This window comes from Schistocerca piceifrons, chromosome 1, assembly GCF_021461385.2.
Source record: "Schistocerca piceifrons isolate TAMUIC-IGC-003096 chromosome 1, iqSchPice1.1, whole genome shotgun sequence".
NCBI classification, from domain to species: Eukaryota; Metazoa; Arthropoda; class Insecta; order Orthoptera; family Acrididae; genus Schistocerca; species Schistocerca piceifrons.
Genome location: NC_060138.1, coordinates 738018459 through 738032340, shown reverse-complemented (window position 1 = coordinate 738032340; position 13882 = coordinate 738018459). Strand labels below are relative to the sequence as shown.

Here is a 13882-nt window from a genome sequence, read left to right as displayed (position 1 = left end):
CAGAAATAACGTTAAACTAACAGGACAACCATGAGGATTACGGGATTTTGTGGGGGGGCGGGACTGGTATCAGAAGTTTCGTGTGAAAGGTATAGCTCAAACGAAGTCCACAATACTACACACAACTCGTCAAATGCAGTGTGTAACATCGTAACATTACTTATGTAGTTAAAACAATAACATTAATCTTGTAGGTAAGACAAAGTCCATGAGATCTATCAATCACAATCCAAGATAATTACCAGCAGCTAACAACACAACACGAAAATTCATAAAAAGAACTACATTAACATCAGTTTCATTATACAACACACACACAGCTATGCTCACAATCACACGTACCCTGGATAGCACAATTTTTTAAAAAATCCATAGAAACATTCTTATCAATGAAAGTCAGCCAACACACAAATCCAGTGACAGCAAATATCGTATGTCATCAACACAATCTCTAGAATGGCCAGCCTAAACTTCTAAAACCATGAACCCCCCCCAGGTAGAAGCCATCCATTGTCCCCTGAATATGTCACAGATCCAGTAACTTTTTTTTAATCTCATATCTTGTTCACATTCACAATACTTTTTTTTAATCTCATATCTTGTTCACATTCACAATACTTCTAATACTTGCCAATTAAACCAAATAACCATAGGAATTTAATCATGGTCAACATTTCACCCGCCATTGCAACAAGCAAGGACCTACAAGTGGACTTCATTGTCATATCCATAACAACCCAAAAACAAAACATAAAATTAAATCTCCAACTGTAATCAACACAATGCACTAATAAATCCAAACCCAAAAATGAAACTGTTCCTGTTACTGCCAACATCAAAATAACACATTAACAAAGTGCCAAAAACTCTTTCAATATTATTCTTCCATCAGCACTCGAGTAGTCCAATGAATGACTAACAGCACTCACAAACAATTTAGAAACGAACATACCACACTGCCGAGTGCCACCATACTTCATACAATCCACTCTGAATATGTCATACCACCATGAGATTACACAATGGAAAATTCGTCTGGAAATGTGACAACATCGGTTAAAGTGTGGTACTGTGTCTCCTCAACATCTTGGTTGTGGTGGCAAACTGATCTGTAGTGCAGCCCAAGGTCCAGGTCAGGTTGAAAGTTGACAATTTGGTGTTATGTGTGTGTGTGTGTGTGTGTGTGTGTGTGTGTGTGAGAGAGAGAGAGAGAGAGAGAGAGAGAGAGAGAGAGAGAACTCATAGACATACAAAGATTTTTTCATGTTACTGCATTAAGAAAATGTGTAACTTTGAAAATCTCTGCTGCTTCCTTAGTGTAATTATTAGCTACTAGTGATCTACTACTTTGTTCTTTGCAATTGTGTTAATGTACTGATTACTGTTGAAGAAGAATAGTTATGTTCTGTATGAATGGTGGCTTACTTACAATGAGCTGTCCTGTCTTTATTTGTGTTTTAAAAAGCTAGTATCAAAGCACTGAGATAAATTATTGTGGTTACAAATATATTTACAAATTTCCAAAGTTATTATTTCCGGATTATGTTTGCAATGAATATTTTGTTACATATCCATGATCCAGAATAGTGGACTCTTGTTTTGTACTTTAGGGTTTGTGTTGCATTTTTTATTATACTTGTCATCAATTAAAGCAATAGCATCCCTCAGTCGCAAGAAAGAAGTCTTTGGATCTAGGTTTTGGCACTGCTATGAGTGCCTTCATCAGAAGTAGAACACTCAAACTGGCCTATAACATAATCACAAAATTATAGGAAAATTTTTTTTATTGCAAATACTGACTAGAAGTACAAAAAAGAAACAGTACTTACGTGTCATGTATAAAACTAAATATCAAGTGATAAAGCTTTAGTCACAAAATTTTTGAAATAGAATACATAGAAGGCAAGCCACTATGGGCTGCTCGCATGTATTGAGCTATGGTAGCATCAGACTGAGGCGCCCGCATTAGCAATTGCGGGCAGGTTAAAATTACACCAAGAGTGCCATCTGGTAGCTGCAAAGACAAACAGGATACTTAACATTCAAAATATAGACAAACAAATGCTACGATGAACATTATTTAGTACATGAAGCAAAAGGCAATATTTTTTTATCTGACAGTAGCAGACACGGTAACAACTAGTCTACTAAGAGCTTAACGGTTTAAAGGCTTAAAACGACATTTTAGAAGTACAAAGGGAACTGAATAACTTGGCGAGCAGAAAAGCAGTATTAAATGAAATGTAATTAATATAAACCATTTAATAAACAAAAAATTGTTAGTCGACTTAGAAAAAATATTTTGGTAACTGCACGGGCACCTCAGTCTGATGCTACTGTAGCTCAACACGTGCAAGCAGCCCATAGTGGCTTGCCTTCTACGTATTCTATTTCAAAAATTTTGTGACTAAAGCTTTATGCTTGATATTTAGTTTTATACTTGACATGTAAGTACTGTTTCTTTTTTGTGCTCCTAGTCAGTACTGACACTTAAAAAAGTTTTTCATATAATTTTGTAGTTATGTTATAGGCCAGATTGAATGTTTTACTTCTGATGAAGGCACTCATAGCAGTGCTGAAACCTAGATCAAAAGACTTTTTTTTGCAACTGATGGCTGCTATTGTTTTAATTTTACTTTGTAAACGGTTGCTGACCATGCAGCTATGTTCAAAACTTTAATACATGTCATCATTTATTCTATTTTATTAATTTACTTATCAGGTTCCATGGGACCATGGAAGCCTAAGCTACACAGCCATGTAAAAGTCTGTACATAGACACAATATGCTGAATTAGAAAAATTATAAACAAGAATTAATAAAAACACCAGAAACCAGAGAGCATGAGAATAAATAACACATAACAGAGAAAAATTCTCAACTACTGCGAGGAAGTCTTGTACATAACAGAGGAGCGTGCCACAAGGCAACTTTTCAACTGTGATTTGAATACTTGGGATTTATCACTCAGTTTTCAGTTCTGTTGTAAGCATATTGAGAATGAAATATACGGAATAGTGTACACCTTTCTATACAGTGCTTAAGTAAGTGTTGTCCAAATGTGTATTTATTTCTATATAGTGTTCACCGTATGACTTACGTAGTTTCTTCTGAATGTGTCAGTATTGTCAACTACAAATCCTATGAATATATAATGTAATTGGATAGATAAAAAATCTTCTCACCAAGCAGGTGCGGGAGAACATGCATATAAAAAGTATTAAAGTTTGCAAGCTTTCTGAGCTAGTGTCTTCTTCTTCTGGTAGAAGGTTGAAAGTGAGAGAAGAGGGACGAAGGAAAAGGACTGGTGAGGCTTAGGAAAAGGCATCGAATTCGGAAAAGTCACCCAGAAATCTGGGTCAGGTGAGACTTAATAAATGTGATGAGAAGGAAAGACTTATTGTTAGGGGACTGCACTGCACAGAGAGATCAGCCTAGTTCAAAAGCAGATTTCCTGGGCCATCACATCCAATCATCAAGGTATTTGAATCTGGTATTCCATGTCTAAAACCATTGATAGTACCATGTTTATTTGTTTGTGCTTTCAACATTCATGATAATGGCATAGAGCGTGTCAAATACATTACACAAATTTTATTATGTATCAAAAGCAAGAAAACTTGGCTTGGATTGGACTAGGACAGGTGAGGAAATTGGAAGTGGCCACTGTTAATGGAACCGACTCGGAATTATCCTTAGCCACTTATGGAAACCACAGAAAACCTAAATCTGGATGACAAAGTCGGAATTTGAAACATGGTGCTTAACAGAAATAGTTATGATAATATCACATGTATCTAAATCTCATAGTCAGTGTACATTTTGCATAAAAACAATAAGCAATAACATCGCTTAAAAAGTTTTGCTTACTCTTCCATAGACTCACAAACTCCTGCCAAAACTATTTAATTCATAAAATTTTGTTGCTCTTCTTGTGTTGGACTAACTTCGTTGAGTTGGTGCGTAATCTCAGTTGTACCAGGATAAGAGAAAACAGAAGACCAACAGAGAAATACCTCGCCACTCCTCCCCCCCCCCCCCCCCCCCCCCTCCATCCTCTCTCTCTCTCTCTCTCTCTCTCTCTCTCTCTCTCTCTTTCTTTCTTTCTTTTTCACACAAACAACACATAAAGAGCTGTTATCTTCATGAGTGATTAATATTCCTGTGAGCTAACACATTCATTTAAAAACATTTCTCAAGTACCCTGCTCAGAAAACCTTTCCTTCTTCCAACCTTGTGACATTTGTTAGTGAGAGCGTATTAGCTTATTGAACATCTTTACACGAGAGTATGAATCTCGACTCTGAACCATAGACTGTGAAAATTATTTGTGTGCCTTATGCTGAGGTTGTTTTAGTCAGAGATTTCTTACTCATGGGCGCACCAGTAAAACTTTAGAAGGGGCCATCCACACTCAAGCCTTGAAGTGTATCTTTGTAATGCATGTCACAAGTGGCCCTGGGAGTTGTGATGGGAGAGTGGCTGCTTTGTATAGTAAGTAACCTAACAATATTTTCATTTTTATCACGAGAGAAATATTAAGTATTCAGTGTTATGACCATAACATTCTGATCAAAAGGAATCAACAAGTAATTGGAATTGCAATATAATATTATACATAAATTTATATAGTCTATCATAAATAAGTAAATTAATACCTATTGTAGGCCATCTATTGAAAGTTTTATTTTTATTTGAGTATTTTTCGGAAAAAAAGAAACATTTCATAGACACGAACTTTGGTGTAAGTTTTGTTTAATTTACATATACTGTCAGTTACCAGATTGTTTCAGTAAAGTACAGCTTGTGTTGTTCATCCAGCTCAGAAATAAGTGAAAGGGTCATATAGTGTAGATGCAGATCTTTGTTTTCGTTTGTCTCGTCACATAAACAGTGCAAAGTTATTTTATTTAGAAACTTTCAAACTAGTCTTTTGTTTACATACAGTGTGCGTATAGTAAAATCCATTCGGTTGTGATTACATTAACAGGTACTAAATTTAAGTAAGTGCTAAGTTCGTGTTAAGTGAAAATAAATAACTTTTTACATTTTATTAAAACACCAGAAGCGCTAAACAGTAGGCTCAATTTTTGCTGCTCATAAATATTGAACATTCGTGTTGTGTGTAGCGTGTTAAGTGATTTAATTCTTTTGGAGCATATAATCTGTCTTGCAATGCATGATAAGTGTGGATGTTGCCATAGGACAGTCAAAGAGGGAGTAGTATGTGTAGACTGGGATGGAATTTCACCGGGGTGCTTGTAGTGGGGAACTGAATGGGGATCTCAATGAGACCCTCCCATGGAACTGTAGGCTCTGCAAAAAAGACAAGAAAGACACTGAACAGGAGGCATACATTTGTGCCCTTCAGGCTGAATTAGATTATGCAAAATTGGAACTAGATAGATTGAAGGGGAAAAAAGGTCGTTGGAACTGGGTAAAGGTAATAGGCAATGGGCAAAAGGGGAACAGCTCATCAACTTCTTCTACATTTGAGCTGTCAGCATCGAATAAATTTGGCTTGTTACCTGAAGTAAGAGGGGAAGAGCCTTATATACAGTATGTTACAGTAGGGTGCAGCAGGCTTCCAGCCAAGAGACTCAGTGTAGGTCGGTACCTGAACCCAGTAGGAAGAAAAGAGTCTTGTTGCTATGTAGTAGCCATAGGAGGGGTGTGGGCCAGATGGTGCAGGAAAAGTTGAGTGTAGGTTGCTAGGTAACAATTATTGTAAAGCCAATTGCTAGCCTTAGCCAGGTGACAGAGGACATAGGAAAATTATGAAAAAGTTTTGGCAAAGAGGATGGGGTCATTATAGTTGGTGGAGCAGGAAATAGCTTGGCTAAGAACAGTAATTAACAGCATTAGAGGTGGCCTGGATAAAATAGGAGCAACAACTACACAGAAAAATGTGAGTTTCATGGATATCTTGCAGCCCCATGACCAGCCCTAGGTTAATACTGCTGTGAGCTGTGTTAACTCTGAGTTGAGCAGGTTACTGCTGACTGAAATGAATTCTCATATGAGTGCAGTGTGCATTGCTACAATTGGGAGATGGGGTTATTCTAGACATGCCCTGCACCTGAATAGGAGAGGGAAAGACAGGTTGACTGAACTTCTTGCAGGAAGTGTACGGGGGGCCACCATCACACAATGCAAGATCCCTGTGGTTTCTGATGTCAGAGGGGCACCCTTTATAGGTTAGAATCAAGTTTCAGGCAGTGTGTTTTGAAAGATGTCACTATAACAGAAGAGCCCTACAAGAATGCACAGAAAAGTGAGGTTAGCTTATTCCACCAAAATATCAGAGGATTGAGTAATAAGGTAGAAGAGCTTGTTGTGCTTGCAAAATTTAGAGGAAAAGATAGACATCCTGTGCCTGTCTGAGCACCACATAACCACAGGGTTAGATAAGTTACATATAAAAGATTACAGTCTAGCAGCTTACTCATGCAGAACTAATATGGGAAAAGGGGGTGTTGTTTCATATATTAAGTCAGAACACAAGTTCAAAAGCATTGAAACAAGTAGATTTTGTAGTAATCAGCACATAGAAGTGTGTGCTTGTGAATTAATGTTGAAAAACAGTTCACTTTTAATTGTAACAGTATATAGATCCCCACTGGGTAATTTTGAACTGTGCAGTCTGCCAGACATCAGCAAGCAGTTAATAGTCTGTGGTGACTTCAATGTAGATTTTGTAATGGATTCTGACAGGAAAAATGATCTGGAAACCTTATTTGGATCCTACAATTTGCTCTCAGTAGTTAACTTTCCAACACGTGTGGATAAAGATGTAGGCCCCTAACTGATAATGTCTTCTTTGATGAGGCACAAAGCAAGAAAATAACTTTTTACCCAGTAACAAATGCTCTCTCTGATCATGATGCACAATTAGTCAGGATAAATGACATAGCGCCTTACAATGTTGATATACCTCAATGGAAGTCAGTCAGAATCATTAATGACTACAGGGCAAATGTTTTTAAGAGTAGTTTACAAGAAACAACCTGGGTGAAATTTATAAAGAACCAAATGCCAATATAAAATTTAATCTATTCCACAACAAATTTACATCATTATTTGAAAATAGCTTTCCGCATAAGCTAATCAGAAGGGACTTAAACAGCCATGTAAAAAACCATGGATCATTAAGTTAATTAAAGTATCTTATGAAAGGAAAAGAGAAATGTATCTTTAGGCAAGAACAAGTAGAGATTCTGCAGTAGTTGTGCACTGCAAAAACTACTCAAAATTACTAAGAAAGGTTATTAAAAAATCAAGAAATGTGCACATAATGTCAGAAATCAGTGTGTCTGACAACAGAGTTAAGGCAATATGAAATATAGTGAAGCAAGTGACAGGACAACCAACCATACAAGAGGATAACATTACTATTGAATTGAATGGAAGGGTTATAAATGACAAGTCACAGGCAGCAAATGTATTTAGTAACCATTTCTTAAACATAATAGCAAGCATAGGGTCCAACAATTCAAGAGAAAGATCACAGCAATATGTTGAAGAAGTAACTCTCATAAAATTACATCATATGAATGTTCCACCAACTTCTTCTTCTGAAATTAAGAGTGTCATATATTCTCTCAAGAATAAAAGCTCTTCTGGTTTTCATAGTGTTTCCAATAAAGTACTAAAGATTTGTTACCATATAATAAGTCCGGTATTGTCAGAAATATGTAACGCATTATGAACTCAAGGCATTTTTCCAGAGAGACTAAAATATGCCGTTGTTAAACTCATCTTTAAGGAAGGTGATAAGAGAGGTGTCGGTGGCTACCAACCTATTTCACTGCTGACATTATTTTCCAAAATTTTGGAGAAAGTGATGTTTTCTACAGTAGTATCTTACCTTGGCAACAACAATATCCTCAGCAAATCACATTTTGGGTTTCAGAAGGGTTGCTCTACTGAGAATGCCATTTACGTGTTTACACGCCAGACATTACAAGAATTAAATAACAAAATAGCACCAGTAGGTATTTTCTGTGTTCTATCCAAGGCATTTGGTTGTGTCAATCATAGTATGCTCCTAGATAAATTGAAGTTTTATGGGATTGTTGGTATAGCCAACCAATGGATCATGTCATATCTAACCAAAAGAAAGCATAAAGTAGTACTTAATAGTGGGACATAATTCTGCCTGTGGAGAAATCACGTATGGGGTTCCCCAAGACTCATTCTCAGGTCCACTACTGTTTCTCATATATGTAAATCATCTACCGTCTAATGTACAACAAGCAGAATTAATTCTTTTTGCAGATGACACCAGTATTGTAATCACTCCCAGTATACATACAGAAATGGAAGAAATGGTGAACAAAGTTCTCCAAACGTATCATTACTGGTTTTCTGTGAATGGTCAAGACCCTGAATTTCACAAAGACACATCATGTTCAGTTCTGCACCTCTAAGGGTACTGCACAAGTGATAAGTGTAACACATGGTGATGAAATAATACATAGGGTGGAAACTTAAAAATTCTTAGGTGAAATTGGAAGAAACACATTTTGGAACTCCTAAACCAACTTAGTTCAGCCACATTTGCATTTACAATCAAAGCAAATTTTGGGGAGAGAGAAATCAATAAGTTGACATATTTTGCTTATTCTCATTCAGTAATGTCATATGGACTAATGTTCTGGAATAACTCCTCTTTAAGAAAGAAGATCTTCATTGCCCAAAAATGTGTTGTAAGAATAACATGTGGTGCTCACCCATGATCATCTTGTCGACATCAGTAAGGAGTTGGGCATTCTGACTACTGCTTCACTGCAGAGTGGCTAAGTCTATTACAGAGACTAACTTCACTGTTTTGACTGCCTGATAGAAGCTCTTCAGTACTTTCTGTCCATACTAGCACCCTTCGTCAGAGTCACGCAGCTATAACCTAAACGCTCATCAGCGACTATCTCTGGCTGCCTGCATACAGCCCACTCCTCAGCCCAAGTTGGCTGCTGCTATCCACGCTCACTACTGTCGCTCCCGGGAGCCTAACCTCCAGAAAGAGAGCGGAGTGGCATGCTCCTGAGAATTGTTAGCTTTCCCCCTTCAACTCCGCCAGCACTTGGCATGACATAGCGTCGAATACAACTTGTCCTTATTTGGTATTGTTTAATTATTAATTTCGTTATTTTTCTTCAAAAGCTGGGGGGAGGGATGGAGGTGCCTCTCCCTATATGGTCATGCACTGTGTCCTGAGCCCTTCATTGGCTCCTCATGACGTAGTGCTGTCCCCATCAAGGGCCCTCTTTCTTTCTCTCTCCGCTCCCAGACTTCTCTCTCCAACGAGAAGTGCTCTATGTTGATACTCCTAATTGACTGCTTATCAGAGTTCCCATACACAGAGCTGCTTTTGTCTCTTCATAAGTTGGAATCTGTTTACTTTCTTATTGCGCGCAGCTGCCCAGCGGTTTGGACTTCTGCCTTGGCTATCCAGCTGCGTCTTGTTTCTTACGACCCCTCTGGCACGCCCAGCATCCGGCTTTACATTTTAACTCACTTAATGTTTACGTACTGTTTCCATTGTACCACCTGAGAACGATTGTAAGTAGACTTGGCTTTCTCCTGCGGTTACAACACCTCCCCCACCAGGGAAATTGGCATTACTCCTGAGAGTAGCATCAATTGTGAGTCTTTTCTTTTTATTACATGCTTTACAGATTTTACATTTGTTTGTTACATCAGCACTTGACATGTTATATTTTCATTACACACTTGGTAAACTGAAGTCCATTAAGCCTTTGGCAAATCACAATTACATTATACATGGATAACATACAATAATACATAAAATTATATCAAAATACAGTTTCATTTAACATTGATACATACAATTATACAGTTTTCATAAACATTGGTAAATACAATGACATTTCAAATACAACTTCATTAAGTGTGGACAAGAACATTGGTACAGTGACATTACACATTTTATAAGAAAAAAAATTTTTTTTTAATCACACTTTTGGTATACATATTTTTATTATTTACGTTTATTTAACGTCTGTTTCTGAACAAAACTGCCTCTTCTTGGCCTTTTCCACATCTTTCATATATTACTACATCTATTTGTCTTCTAGTTAAGCTAGTTTCTGGGTATGGGTTTACAATGGTGTTTCTTATGCATACTGTGCTACAACAATCACTATCTTCAAAATATTTCCATATGCTGTTAAAACAGTCTTTGCAACATCTGCATTCTTTGCAACAGCATGTTATTATAATAAGGATAATTATTGCTACTGACACATACGTGGTTACGGAATAGTGTGTGAAATACCTGGAATATTTTAATTCTTCCTCCTGTCTCTCTACCATTCTCTGGACATCATCTAATCTTTTCCCTGTGATTTTTAAATCATCTAACTGTGTTACTACATGATCCAATGATAAATGTAACGTTAACATTGAGACATTTGTCTTTTCTTCATTTGCAATACAACAATTCTAGATTAATCTGCGGTTTTATGTCTTTCTTTTATGCATTACTGTGAATTAATCTGTCTGTTTGTATGAACACTCTGGTTCCATATACTTTACATTTACTATAGAAACTTATTTTGCCTACCCCATTCATTATTACATCCTTTGGTGGTTCCTTTCCACATAGTACCATTAAGCCTTCTTCCTTAGAAGCAAAGTATAGCCTTTCATTACTATTTAGATGTGTCCAAAGGCTCTGATTCAGTGTGACCACTTTTCACTCACAATCTTCCAGAATTTCTCTTGTCGGTTGTAACAGCTTGGCTTCACGCTCTTCATAGTCAAATGTTGATAGCAAGGCAAATGACTGTTTGCACAGTCGCCTATTCTTACTTAGTTGTTTGCATTTTAGTTGATCCGCAGAAAGTTTTGCATATCGCCGTTTGGATTCACCTATTAGTAAGAATTCTTTTTCTGGCTGTATGTACACATATCTCCCTTTCATCTCTGGGATCTCTTTAGGTAATGGAAGTACTCTATACAGGTTGAAATTAGTATTATCTATCAATGGAATGTTAATTACATGCCCTAGTATGCTACCTGAGATGAAAACATCTAAATCAATTATTCTTAATAATAGGTAACCTAGAGGAACAGGAAACTTTACATCTTTTAGTTCATCCCGTATTAAACTTAAGTATTTTACAATTTGAACTGGGTTAATGACGTGAGGCTGCAGTATTCCCTTTTGAGCATTTACAATAGCATTTTTCATTTGTTCGCATTCCTCCTCAATTTGACCAAACACGGCCGCTAATTTTAATACCTGTGGCAAAGGGCGCTACACATTTGAAGCCCATGTCTGTTTCTTTTACATATTCTCTCATGAACCACTCTAATCTTTGCATGCCCGTTTTTAAAACGTGTTCGTTTGATTCTAACGTATACACTGTCCTGTTCACTCCTGCGTATGTGACCCTTACCACTGCCACTTGTTTCTTTGTTAACCTCAGCAACCCTTCTGAGTTTCTCTCCATAGCGTCTATTCTTTCTTTATAGTATGCTGCGCCTGCTTCATTAAAAGTCCCAAACAGTATTTTACTCACCTGCCCAACGAAGTTGAAAACTCCTCTCTTCCTTCTGGTTTCATTTTTCGTCAGCTGTAATACTGATTGTCGCAAACCCGTGATCTTTTCCACGTGATGTGTTACTTGTTGATCTACTAACCTACACTCTATTAATCCTACGTTCCATTGTTTTAGTGTTTCTCAGCACCTTTGTACTGCTGCCCTCCCATGCCTTTCCGCCTTCTGAAACCTTTCTGTTATTGCATCTACATTCACATACGTAACTATTCTCCATGTGATATATATATTTCTACTTGTCCTATATTACATAATATAATCCTGATGAGCTTGGAAACTGTGTCACTTGGAAATCGTTTGTTGCATACTCTGATGCAGTGATGTTGTATGTTGCTACCACTATGATAAGTTTCACAACTTGCCACTTGAGTGCCATACCTGAAATTTAAAGAACTCTTTCAACCTGTTGGCATGTACTTTTGTTTCCTTATTTCCCTTAATTTTTATTACTACATTAGAACCTTCCACTTTTAATACTTAAAATGGACCTCTCCATTGCGAATCTAATTTTCGAGATCTACCACGTCTCATCGACTTGTCGTGCAGTGACACTTTATCTCCTACCATGAATTCTTTTGGATTCTGTGTCATGTCATACTGTCCTTTACTGATTTTCTTACTCCTTATAATCGAGTCTCTAGCCACTCTGTGGGCTTCCTGCATTTCGCTCTCAGCCTATTTGCATATGATTCATAATCATAACTTACCTGTTGTGTTTCCTGCTGCAGTACTCCTGGTATGTTGACCTTTCTTCCATATAATAGTTCGAATGGTGTGCAACCTGTGCTGCTGTGTGGTGTAGTGTTGAACACAAAAATTGCATACGGCACCCACTTGTGCCAAAACTTTGATTGCCTGTTACAAAGTGTCTGAGATACTCTACAAGTGTTCTATGACTTATTTCTAGTGCACCATTTCATTCTGGGTCGTAAGCTGTGGTATGTGTGTGCTTAACCCTCAACAAATTAAAAATGTCACTCAGATAATTCTGACCCTGGTCTGTTAACAAGACTGATGGAATTCCATATCTTAATACAGTGTTTTCCACAAACGCTTCAGCTACCGTTTCGGCATCTTGTTTTTCAATCGGAACGGCTAAGGTAAACTTACTTAAATCATCCTGAAATGTTAACATGTACCTTTTTTCTGTACTGGATACATCTAGAGGACCCACTATATCCATCGCGCATTTTTCAAATACTTTTTTTTGCTGTGCCTGTTATTTCTAATGGACATTTCCTAATGCAATTTTCAATAGCACGCTTCATTCCACACCACTGTTTGTACGCCTTGACTCTTTCTAGTGTCCTATGCATTCCCTGGTGCCCTCCCAAGGGATTATCATGCATCTCTTTCAGTATGTTCTCCTTTTCCTCATGACTAATTTCCTCTTTGCTATTCGTTTCCTGTTCTATTTCAGCTGACACTTGCACTTGCCGCACATTTACAGAATTTTGTTCCCCACTTACTTGTGGTACAGAGATCATCTCTGTCTCCGTATTCTGCCTCGCACCTAGCTCTTCCTTCCCTTCATGCCTTATTCTGCTTAGCACATCCGCATTACTGTTTAGCTTTCCTGGCTTACCTCATAATCATACTCCTCGAGAGTCAGTCTCCACTACAGGAGTCTCGAACTCGGATCTTTGACATTAAATAGCCACGTTAATGGCTTATAGTCCATCACCACAGTAAACTTTCGGCCATATACATATGGTCTAAACTGTTTTACTGCATATACTATAGCCAACAAGTCCTTTTCCGTTGTATTATAGTTCAGTTCTGCTGTGTTCAGTGCTCTGGATGCATATGCAATGGGCAAGTCTTCGCCAACCTTTTTTCCTTGCGATAACACGGCTCCCAATGCTGCGTTACTCGCATCCATTGTGATGATAAACGGTTTTGTAAAATCAGGGTACTGAAGTAGCAGAGGGTTTATCAGTTTCTCCTTCAGCTCCTCAAATGCATTGTTCTGTCGTTCGGCCCATTCATACTCCACTCCTTTCTTTAAGAGCTCATGGGAAGGTTTTGCAATTTTGCTAAAGTTTGCCATGAAACGGCGGTAATAACCTATTATTCCGTGAAACCCTTTTAATTGTTTGGTTGTTCTCAGTTGTGGGAAGAACTTCACCTTCTCCACCTTTGCCATGTCCAGTGATATTCCTTTGTCAGTAAGACAGTGACCAAGGAAGATTACCTCCTTCCTCAGGAGTTCACACTTGTCTGGTTGCAGCTTCAAATTGTGCTCTTGCAACCTGTCAAATATTTACTGGAGCTTGTCGTTTTGCTCCTGCAGGTTT

The 13882-nt window shown here is 37.7% G+C and overlaps 1 protein-coding gene across 4 annotated transcripts in view; it reads left to right on the top strand.

Moving 5' to 3' along the window:
* The window catches only part of LOC124711555, a 41479-nt gene that overhangs the window by 1531 nt on the left and 26066 nt on the right, over positions 1–13882 (top strand). The window contains exons 2-3 of one of the 4 annotated variants that reach the window (XR_007005488.1): positions 2723–3044; positions 3267–3474. The exons of 2 other annotated variants lie outside the window; for them this stretch is intronic. The gene's annotated coding sequence lies outside the window, so the exon portion shown is untranslated. Of the gene's footprint in view, positions 1–2722; positions 3045–3266; positions 3475–13882 lie in introns of those variants that run through there. One more of the 4 variants, XM_047241701.1, reaches the window with a different exon arrangement.